This window comes from Rhipicephalus sanguineus, chromosome 1 (genome assembly GCF_013339695.2).
Source record: "Rhipicephalus sanguineus isolate Rsan-2018 chromosome 1, BIME_Rsan_1.4, whole genome shotgun sequence".
NCBI lineage: Eukaryota > Metazoa > Arthropoda > Arachnida > Ixodida > Ixodidae > Rhipicephalus > Rhipicephalus sanguineus.
In genome coordinates, this window is record NC_051176.1 from 313,396,874 (window position 1) to 313,408,040 (window position 11,167).

Genomic DNA, 11,167 nt, shown 5'->3' on the forward strand with positions numbered 1-11,167 from the left:
ACATAGGGGTCCAGAGCCTAGGCCCGTAGCAAGGGGTTATGCCCCAGGGGCCCGCCTCCCCTCCCAAAAGTTTGACGGAGGGGGTGTTTTAGCGACAAGAATATTGAGAATAGTAGGGGGGCTATTTTGTACGCGTTCTAGCATTGAACGGGAAGGATGATCGAACAAAAGGACGAGAGGGAGCACACAGCCAATAGGCGAGCTGGGGAATTCAGGAATGTATCCAATGCATAAATAAATGTATAATTATTATACCTGAACATCAATATTCAGAGGCATTGTTTCTCGCAGCTTGAAGTTGAACAGCTCGGCGACTTTAACAATTAACTTGTGTTAATGTCTTGACATAGCGCCAGGGGGTGTCGCAGTTTCACGAGACGTTCGCTTGTGGCACTGGCCACCACGCTGTTTCATCGAGTACTTCTAGTATTAGCAGAGAACATCTACCACATTAGAGAACGGAAACTGTACCTTTGACTGTAGTACGGAAATAAGGGTAGCGGCGGCGTACTTAACTGCAATAGAGCGAGCCAAGATGGCGCTGCAAGTACTATGATCATCATTAGACAAACGCGTTTTTGCGGCTGGTTCGCCCTGGTCGCGCTACTGCGCTTTTTGCTCCCTGTGGTATTTTGTTCTTTGTCGTTGCTAAATCACGGCTCGCATGTGTAATAGTTATCGCCAGGTGACCAAACTGGCCTCGACTGGCAAAAACAGCGTCAATCAAGTAAGGTTTGCATCGTTTATTGTGAGTGCCCAAGCTGCTACAAGCAATGTATACAGTCAGGTCCAAGCAAAACAAGTCACTCATACACGTCGAAAGCTTTCAAACCGTACGTGTGTAATCAGTCTCAAAGCTGACAAATATCTGCATATAACTGAACACCGAGATCGCTGAAAGAACGTTGCTCTCGTTGCGTAGCGGCGTCCGAGTTTAACAGCATAGCTTTAGGACAAGGGTCTTATCCTTCCGTTAGTTATGCGGCGCTTGCCAGGTTGTGTTGATCTTTGAGTGCATAGTGTGGAGTCGGAAACGAAACGTGCGCTACGCCGACAGATAGTTGGCGTAGTGAGAGCAATGTAGTTTTAATTAATCTTTTACGTAAACAATCGCGGATACGTACAGTTCTGCATCTTTCTCGCTCTGCGATGTCACCTTGAATGCATTACAAATAAGGAATACTGCGTTGTGTCTACAGGGCAGGCACGAATTTCTCGGCTAAATTCTCGGCCGTGAAGCCATACCATAGGTATTACGTATTTAGGTAATAGGTGGAAGAAAATATTTCAGGCTCGTTTTGTTCCTCGTTATAGTTCAGTTACACAGTTTCTACAGCTAGAATTTCTTGGCGCTAGTAGTAATCGGATTGCTCAGTATACAGCGTAGATGAATGCTAAATAAACAGAGATATAAGGCGAGTGCTTACAGATTCTAGAAGCACAATTCTAAGAAAATAACCTTTAGGCATGCAGTGTACATCTTTGTTGGTGTTCGCACAGAACACTAAACAACTGCTCAGCCGTAAGCACAATCTCTGTATCACATAGACATGTCGATAGAACTAGCACTATATTGCAAGCAAACACCCACGAAATCAAACTGTGGGGCATGATGTGAACCTGTGCCAATGCTGGATAAATAAAGGTCATATATATATATATATATATTGCATACTTGTTATTGTGTTATTTACTTTTTCAATATATTTGTCCTTGGAAGCTCAAGTATGTATTCTCCCTGCTACTTTTAGAAGCTCCGGCTTGATATACTGCCACACGCGCTCCTTTCTTTCTATGTTTTATGTTATTGGTCCATTGCCCGTGTAGTTACCGCGTTGCGCAAACCGCGCCAGGATGTCTGGGAACATTCCAGATTATTTTATGACCTTCTGTTAGGCTGGAGCGCGCAATTGCGAACAGCTCGGTTTATTCTCGAACTAACGCAGCCACCAGCGATTAGGCTCGAATGTTCGATGCCACAGGTATAAATGCCGACGCTTCTTGCCACGGATCAGTTTATTGACGGCCAACGCTCTGTTCGCTGCTGTCACTGTGCAGTGTGCATTGCTGTAGTTTGACTTTTCGTTTCCCGGCCACAAGTTCGGCCAAATGAAAAGTTTCATCTTTGACACACCGACTGCTGCCTTCGTCGATGTCACGACCCCGTGACAATACGTAGAATTTGTAGTGTGGCTGTGGATAAGTCAAGTTCATGTATGTTTTAAATTACCTCTTCGATTTCCTAGGTTTTTTTTTCGTGACTTTAGTTCACAGACTTCATAGTGGTAGGCGCTATATTTGTGACATGTTAATTTAATCAAACAGCAGAAGTAGGTGAGCTCAAACAAATTTGGGACGTTTCTCTGCTATAAAAAAAACACTATGCCATATTCAATAAACACAATCTCACTCATCACGACAACGTAAATGTGCTTGGTGAAGCTGTGCTGGAAGAAGTGCTCGTCACATTTCTCTAAATAATTTGAAGGAGCGCATTGAACATATGTGCAAAGGCTAATGTAATTGAGCACAGCCTTGTAAAGCTTTGTCGTATCTTTTTGTAAACTTCTATGATCTAAACACAGTTAAGGCAAAACAGTTTTGAGCGTAGTTTGTAAACTGTCTCATAAGGCACAACTAAATGTTCCATTTATGTTGCGCGGTGGCTGCATTTTCGATGGAGACGAAAATGCTTGAGGCCCGTGTACTTAGGTCCCAGGTGGTCGAAATTTCCTGAGCCCTCCACTACGGCCTCCCTCATAATCATTCGTGGTTTTAGGATGTTAAACCCCAGATATTATTAGATGTTGGAAAGACTGTTAATTCCCCTCACTGCCGTGATGTTCGTTTTGTAATGTGATTTATAATTTAAAAGAACTGACCCTACGTTTCGAGGCCCGTTCGGACTGTTAGTTATTTTAAATTAAGAAGATTAATGACTAAACGTGGCTGGAGAGTCTTTTTATTCTTATAATCTTGCCCAGCCAGACAGACTTCTGTGGAATATGTTTACCTTTAGATTTATAATTTCTGATGATTCACATGCAAACCATTATATGATTATGAGTCATACAGTAGTGGGCAACTCTAGATTGATTCTAACTGCCTGGGGTTAAACAAACGCAGTTGTAGCCTTGAAGGAGACAAGACCTCTTGTCGAAACATTTGCTCCAGCGACACCTCTTGTTCACAAATTTTTCGTCTCTTCAAGCTTTCGTTTTTCCCTGAACTTCAGACGCAAATCTGAGCACACGAGGGTCGTTGCATTTCGCCCCCAATGAAATCGAACCACCGTGGCTAAGTATAAAACCTGCGTTGTTGAGCTCACCAGTGCCACGTAATGTAACTAATGCACGGAGATAATGTTCAATTTCAACGCTATTGCGGTGTCGATTGCATGACACATGACACAGTAAACAGTTAATGCTTGTGGACGATTGTAAGCAGCCCTCGATGAGATGCCTGTTAAACGATTCACAAATACGACATTGCAAGCGTGAGGTTCAAGATGACCTGTTGTAGCAGGGTGTGTCCAGATAAGATCGAACACGAGGTCCCGGTCACCATTCCAGATTTTGATGAAATTTACTGTAGGTCTAGGCATTACACCTAGAACAATGGTTTCGCAGTTAGTATTGCGAAAAAAATTTTGTTCGCCTGAAAAAAAATACAAATTTTGGCCTCAAAAAACACTTTTCTGCCAATTTCGCGATCTCTGAATTTTGAGCGCACCTAGCGAAAAAACTGTGCACTTCTTCGTCACAATATTTATTCACCTTAAGGAACAAGTGAAATACAATCTTATGAGTCTATTATTTCCCTTGCTTGTCGAAGCACTTTTGAACAGAAAAAAATCCCAAACTTGGCAAATCGCACAAAATACCTGCACTTCAGGAATTTATTACTGCAAGCAAGTTAAAGTGAGGATAATAAAAATCGGTATATATCAACGTTGATACCTTCGCTCTTTTTTAAAATAATTTGTGTGGTTTTATCGCGCTCCGTTTTACTCGATAATTGGGCTGAAACGTAAGTGATTTACCAAAAACGCCGAAGTTTGAAAATGATTTTCTCAAAAAGGCCATTTTCCATTTTTTTTTAAATCCCTCTGAATAAAGTCAAGGACGTCGTCTACCATTCTACAGAAGAAAACGTTGCATTATGTTGGTTGCTAACAAGTTATAGTGCGTCAAATGTGACCATGCCAGCCTAGCGGCCGCGTCGTTCGTTATGTGCTGAAACTCGGATATAAGTTGTTAAAAATACTTGTACGTGACATAATCACAAATGAGCAGCTCCACACCAACAAATGCGCAGCCAGGTGTCATGGTTCAGCAACCTTTGTCTTGCGATCAGCCGCTTGACCAACCCGCAGCAGCGGGCACTCACATTACATGAGGACCACTTCGACTGCGGATGAGCGCCGCTTGCGCGCCGAAGTACGCTCAGAGGAGAAACGAGAGAAGGAATGCATCACTGTGAACGTTAAAGGCTGTTAAGTGCCAACAAATGTCATAATATGCAACGAAAACTCTGCCGGCAATTTCCCAGTGAGCGCCTCCAGTAGTGCGCTCATGTGTTGCTTTCTGTCTTCTGATGGCCTAAAGATAAGTAGGTTCATTCTATGAGCAACATATGGCACAAAAGAAAGCCATTGACATCTAAAGAAAGCTGTCATATGTGCTTCCGATGGTAGAGCAACTCAAACTGCAGTTGTTCATCTCGTGCCAGGACACTTGTGTCAGCCGGCTGTGAAAAGAAGTTTGTCCAAGTCCTTTGCTTCAACAAAGAACCGCTTGTACAGTACTGTATTGTTGTGCGTCCGGAGATAGAATATTCAACGCAAGTCGAGCGGCGTTTATCACGATATTTTGCGGCTTAGGGGATAACAGCAGGCAAAAAAATACACGCGTGATGTATTGAAGGCGCTCACTGGGAAATTGCCGGCAGAGTTTTCGTTGCATATAATGACATTTGCTGGCACTTAGCAGCCGTTAACTTTCACAGTGATGCATTCCTTCTCTCGTTTGTCCTCTTAGCGTAGTTTGGCGCGCAAGAAGCGCTCATCCTCAGTCGAAGCGGCCCTCATGTAATATGAGTGACCGCAGCATCGAGCGGCCGCTGCTGCGGGTTTGTCAAGCGGCTGATTGCAAAACAAAGCTTGCTGAACCATGATACCCGGCTGCGCATTTGTTGGTGTGGAGCTGCTGATTTGCGATTATGCCACGTACAAGTATTTTTAATGAATTATATCCGAGTTTCGGCACATAACGAACGACGCGGCCGCTAGGCTGGCATGGTCACATTTGACGCACTATAACTTGTTAGCAACCAACATAATGCAACGTTTTTTTCTGCAGAATGGTAGATGACGTCCTTGACTTCAATCAGAGGTATTTAAAAAAAATTAAAAATGGACTTTTCGAGGAAATCGTTTTCAAAGTTCGGCGTTTTTTGTAAATAACTTACGTTTAAGCCCAATTATTGAGTGGAACGGAGTGCGATAAAACCTTGCAAATTACTGCAAAAGAACGCGAATATATCAAAGTTAATATGTACCGGTTTCTATTATCCACACTTCAACTTGCTTGCAGCAATAAATTCCTGAAATACAGGTATTTTGTGCGATTTGCTAAGTTTGTGATTTTTTTCTTCAAATGTGCTTCGACAAGCAAGGGAAATAATAGACTCATAAGATCGTATTTCACTTGTTCTTTAAGGGGAATAAATATTGTGACGAAGAAGTGCACCGTTTTTTCCCTATGTGCACTCAAATTTCAGAAATCGCGAAATTGGCAAAAAAGTATTTTTTGCGGCAAAAATTTGCATATTTTTTTTTCAGGCAAACAAAATTTTTTTTTTCGTGAAACTAACTGCGAAACTATTGTTCTGGGTGTAATGCCTAAACCTACAGCAAATTTCATCAAAATCGGGAATGGTGACCGGGACCTCGTGTTCGATCTTATCTGGACACACCCAGCAGACATTCACATGTTTCACCGCACTTGCAGAGTGGACATTCGGGGGTAGTCATCCTGTCGTTGCCTGGCAATCCTGGAAAAACAATGACATCACCAGATATTGATAAGCATAATCAATTATTATTAAACTTTGCAAAAGTAAACATATAAACATAGTGAACAAAAACAGCGGTTTGTTGTACAGGGTCGACCACATCTAAGCTGAACACCTCATTAGTATTCAAGACCTCATTGAAGCTGTTGTTTAATACATAATTCGGAAAATCATTACTGTGTTTGTCGACACCATGATTAGACGTTCTATAACGGGCATTGCACTCGTGAAGTATAAGAAACGTTCTAGTTTTACCGGTTTGAATACTAATGAGGTGTTCAGCTTAGATGTGGTCGACCCTGTACATATATATGTAAACGTACCTTATAATGCATGTTGTTTCACTCCGGCTAGCTTCTTTACAGGCGTGTCATGTAACAGGTGCCTTGCTCACTGCACACAGCTGTTTCGTTGTCAGGCCAGGAGGCTATGGCAGAAAAAAAACAAAAGTATATCTGATTATAGTGCCGGTTTCTTTATCACAATAAAGTGAAAGTGCGCTCATAATTATGTGAAGCTTTCGTTGCACTAAATGTGTAGTAAAGATAACCTAAACTGACAACAGGAGAAATGAGACCTCTAAACCTGGCTTCTCAAATGCGACTGCGGCAAAATATAACTCGTATCTTTTTGCACTGATATGCGGGCTAGTTACGAAGTTACATGCGAGGCGTTGGTGATGCAGTTGCCTTTCTTTAGTGCAGCGGCCTGGTTAATGTGAACCGAACGATAAACTCAGCTTGCTCCCACTTGAAGCCACGCCGCAAGGATCGCGCGTTTTCTCATCGACAGAGTTTCACACGTTGAAAATTTTAATATTGCAGTGCGTCGCCTCCGTGTGGCACCCACACAGTCATTGGTAAAAAGCTGAAGCAGTGGGTTTTTATACTCACCGGTTCGTATATTCTCGGGCTTGAAACGAGTGTTCATCCGGTGAACGCTTCAACGGTCCCTTCGTTCTCCCGAACTCTGCTGAATGCCCTTCGCGAAAGCATTTCAACAAGTCAAAAACAAACAGAACGAAAGCGAGTGTCTCGGCCGGCAGTGGCTGGAAACTTTTACAGCGAAACGAAAGAGCGCGAGACCCATCCGAATGCACCGTGAACCGTTACCTGCCGTTACGCCGCCTCTGCCGCCGTATATTTTGAAATGAAGATAATGATGTCGATAGGCTGCTGACAACTACGAGTCAGCTCGAGCAAAAACTATTACAAAAGATTGATGCCGCGGTACCTGTCAAGGCAAGGCCACTTGGTATAAACAGCAATTTGTTTTATTGAAGTGTATGATTATACAAAGATGTAGCCTTCGGTTATTTGAAGAATATTTTGAATTGATAATTGGCTCCGACGAGGGCGCCCCTACAAGAAAGTGCAATTATAGTGCCTAGAATATACTGGCTAGTGTGCTGAGCGCGCACTTTGGCGTGGCCATCGCGCTGATGCCTTCCCACAGTCACCGCATGGCGGCGCTGCGACTCGCTAAGGTCTAGAGTGCCTCGATGCGCTCGTTCGCCTCCGCTCCGTTCAGGGTGGAGACAAGCGCGTCGTCTGCTACAGCGGTCGCCATTACTGATCCCAATCGTCAAGGCGCGCACTGCCGGCGCGCGGATTCGCAGCCTTTTGCTCTCGAGTAAAAACACTTTGTGCCGGATTTGCCCTCGCAAACGCAAAATCGTTCACGGAAGTCGCTAGTTAAAAGTTTCCAGGCATGCATCAGAACAAGTAATCGAATACTTTGCGCCTAAAGGTGTCGCAGAACGCAGTGATACTCCCTGCCAGCGCGGCCGCTGGGCTGTGGCTGAGCGGCGCACAGCTGCTTTGGATCCCTGAGAGCTGCAGGCATCACTATTTACTTTTATACTTTGCGGGTATATATGTTCGTGCGGTGTCTTTTTGAAGGCACGACAGTTTAGCTTTATTCAGGAAAGTTAAAGATGCGGAATACTGTCCATTAGAAAGCAATAATTGAAAGGTATCATTCCCGGGACTGCCGAAACGAAAAGCGGTGCAATAATGCGCCTTACATAAAGGCGCAGAATGTATGCTTTCATGTACGTCTGAAATTATTCCAGCTCGAATTCTCGAAACGGGACACGCAGTATTGAGACGAGCAATGCAAATTGCGCGTCTTTCTTAAGCAATCTTTCTTAATTTGAGCGAGAAACGCACCTAGTGAAGCGAACGAATTAGCGAAATATAAAAATTTGAAGACAGCGCGCGCAGATTTGACGGCTACATTAGAGATATGGAGTGGAAATAAACTTAGATGGAATATACCGGAGCGCAACGTTTCCATCCCATTCATCATTACGGGCTCTCTCTGCACTTGATGTGCAGAGAGAGAATGTTGTCAACATAGCAAACGCACATTTTCAGAGTGCCATACACACAGCATTTCCCAACATCCATCACCAGTGATCAATTTGGTGACGTGAGAGTCCTAAGGTCTACTCGCTGTTCAGCTAAATCTTAAAGCGATTGGAATCCGCGCGCAGGTTCCGAGGCTGCTATTATATGTGACCGATTGCCGGATGTATGCGTCTTCTTGTCCTCTTATTGAATACCTATTTTAAAATATGGCTGTATTTCCCATTTCGAAAAAATACCAGCGAAATTGCAGTAAGCATCAGAATGTCGTTTATTAATCGCAGCGGAAACGACTATACTTATGTAATGTTTCAATGTTTTTCAGCGCTGTGAATGCCGCGTTGAAACTAATGACCGCGTATGGTAATGTACACAAGAAAGCGTTTGTTCAGAGAAAGCAATTCTGGCAAATTATTCCACCGGATAACGAAAAATAACATTCTCGATTTCTAGTTCCTGCTAGGAAAGAAATCACAACTCGTACCAAATACTTGCAGTTCACTATAGACGCGACAATATTCATTATCACACCTTCGTGCATAAAAAAAAAAAAAAGGAGATGCTCGCGACAATGAAAGCACGTTTTCCAAGCACACCCCGAAAACAGCGCCAAATTTATGCGAATGGTTCAAACGCAATAAAACCATTTGGCATTACCAGTTCGCTCAACGTTCGATCGTGTTCAAGTGCGACAATGCGCGCTGAAGAGGCACCAACTCGCACTCAAAACCACGGCACACACATAACTTACAATAGTCTATTCTGTGACTGCGTTACTAGTAACATATACGCCGTTTCAGAAATCGTCCCAAAAGCACCCGACGTAGCAAAGGAAAGGTGATGGGAAACAGCAACAAAGCTTGCAATACTCACGCTGCACACACGAGAGGCAGTGGCGCACCGACGGGGGGGGTTTAGGGGGTTGTAACCCCCCCCTGAGGCCGACCTAACCCCCCCCACTCGTAACTGCCCAATGTCCTCGTCGCCGAGGGCCCAACGTACACCTTCAAGGGCCCCGCTGACGTTGTAATTTTAATTCAGAATGTGGCTTGAGGTCGATTTTTCCTGATTGACTCCAGAAATGCGCTGTATTCACTGACCTGCTTACAAACTGAATGAGTGCAAGCCGCATGGTTTGTGGCTCTGCGTTGAATCCTAGTGACGCAGCTTTGGACGAAAAAGATGCTTTCCCGGGCTGTCAGTCGGACCCCTTTTCTTTTCTTGCCCCTTTTTGATTACTGCCACAGCGCACGGAAATATCCCGGAACATTTGAAACAAAGTATTGTTGGTGTACAATGGTAATGCGTTGCCTAGCCACATGCTTCGGTGCACAATGTATGTGACATGAAAATATATTAGATGTAGCCGCTCACGCAGCTGTGCACGCAGAATCACATATAATCCGTTTCACACGAAGAAATCTAATGCACTGACTTGCATGCATTCAAATAATACCTGGTTCACTGGGACGATCCTAACGTGTTTAAGGTCTCGGGTACCTAATAAATGCCATCAAATTGCCGCACGGCAAGATTTAATGGCTATAAAGGCGCGAGAGCGATAGTTGCGCAATAAACATGCTATGGTCGTTTTGCCTTGAATGTGCATGTTTCTTCAAATTCGACATCATAAAGCGCATTTTATAGAGCAGTCACTAGCGTTGTCATGTGCATTCAATGGCTTTACTCGCTCTGGAAACGAAACACGCTTAGTGATGCACATTTCCAGTGTCGCTGCCAGCGGCATTTTCGGCACTTCGTTTAAAATCCTTGATATTATAGTGAACGTGAATTGTGTCCGTCAAGCAGCATCCTTGTTTTCTTTTAAATAGTCAATGATAAGCGATCTCCTTGCCAACATACATTCTTTTTGCATCACAGCTCTGCAGAACACAAACTGAAAACGAGGGCACTCACAGCACTCATCCGACGGCCAACTTGAGTTGAGGGAGCTTATCAGGCTGTAAATGCATGTTATCAAGCCCTAAATTCTATAATCACGTGCCACCGCTTTATATTAAAGGTCTTAGCAATTAGCGCCGCTTTCAATGTGCGAACGAGGCACAATATTGTTCTATTTGGCAGGACCAAATCAAAGTAACTATCGATCCACGAAAAAAAAAGATCATTTGAAGCACTTGCGACGTTCCAGGTACATGTAGTGCGAACCTCCCTTTTCCGTGCTTATCGCATCACATTAAGTTTGCTAAATATAAAAGCTTCCACACAAATGTTTGACTATTTGAAATTATGTGTCCATCTCTGTCATCATGCAAATATAACTATGGAACACACCGAGGAACAAGCTCTCAACTCATTCCAGCCGCAGCCGAAAATCTTTCTCAGATACTCTCAACGACTGTTTTTTGATCGTCAAGAGATGCTAAGTCATGAATTTCCTCTCTCATCTAAATTCCATCGTATTAGAATTTCGTTCACCCTTGAAATATCAGACTCCCTGCCGTTTTCGCAAGTTCTCGTAACCTGAAAATAAAACTATGGAAACACCTACACTAGTCGATATGTTCAGTTCACTTCTAGCCATTTAAAAATCCACAATACGTCAGCCGTAAAGACATTAACGCAAGGGGCAGAAACATACCACTGCACACAAATTGAAAGAAAGAAAAAAAGGAAAAAGGCACGATATTCAGGACAATCACCAAAAATGGCTACTTAAAATCTTTTATTCAGAAAGCAATTCACTTCCACAAACACAGCCA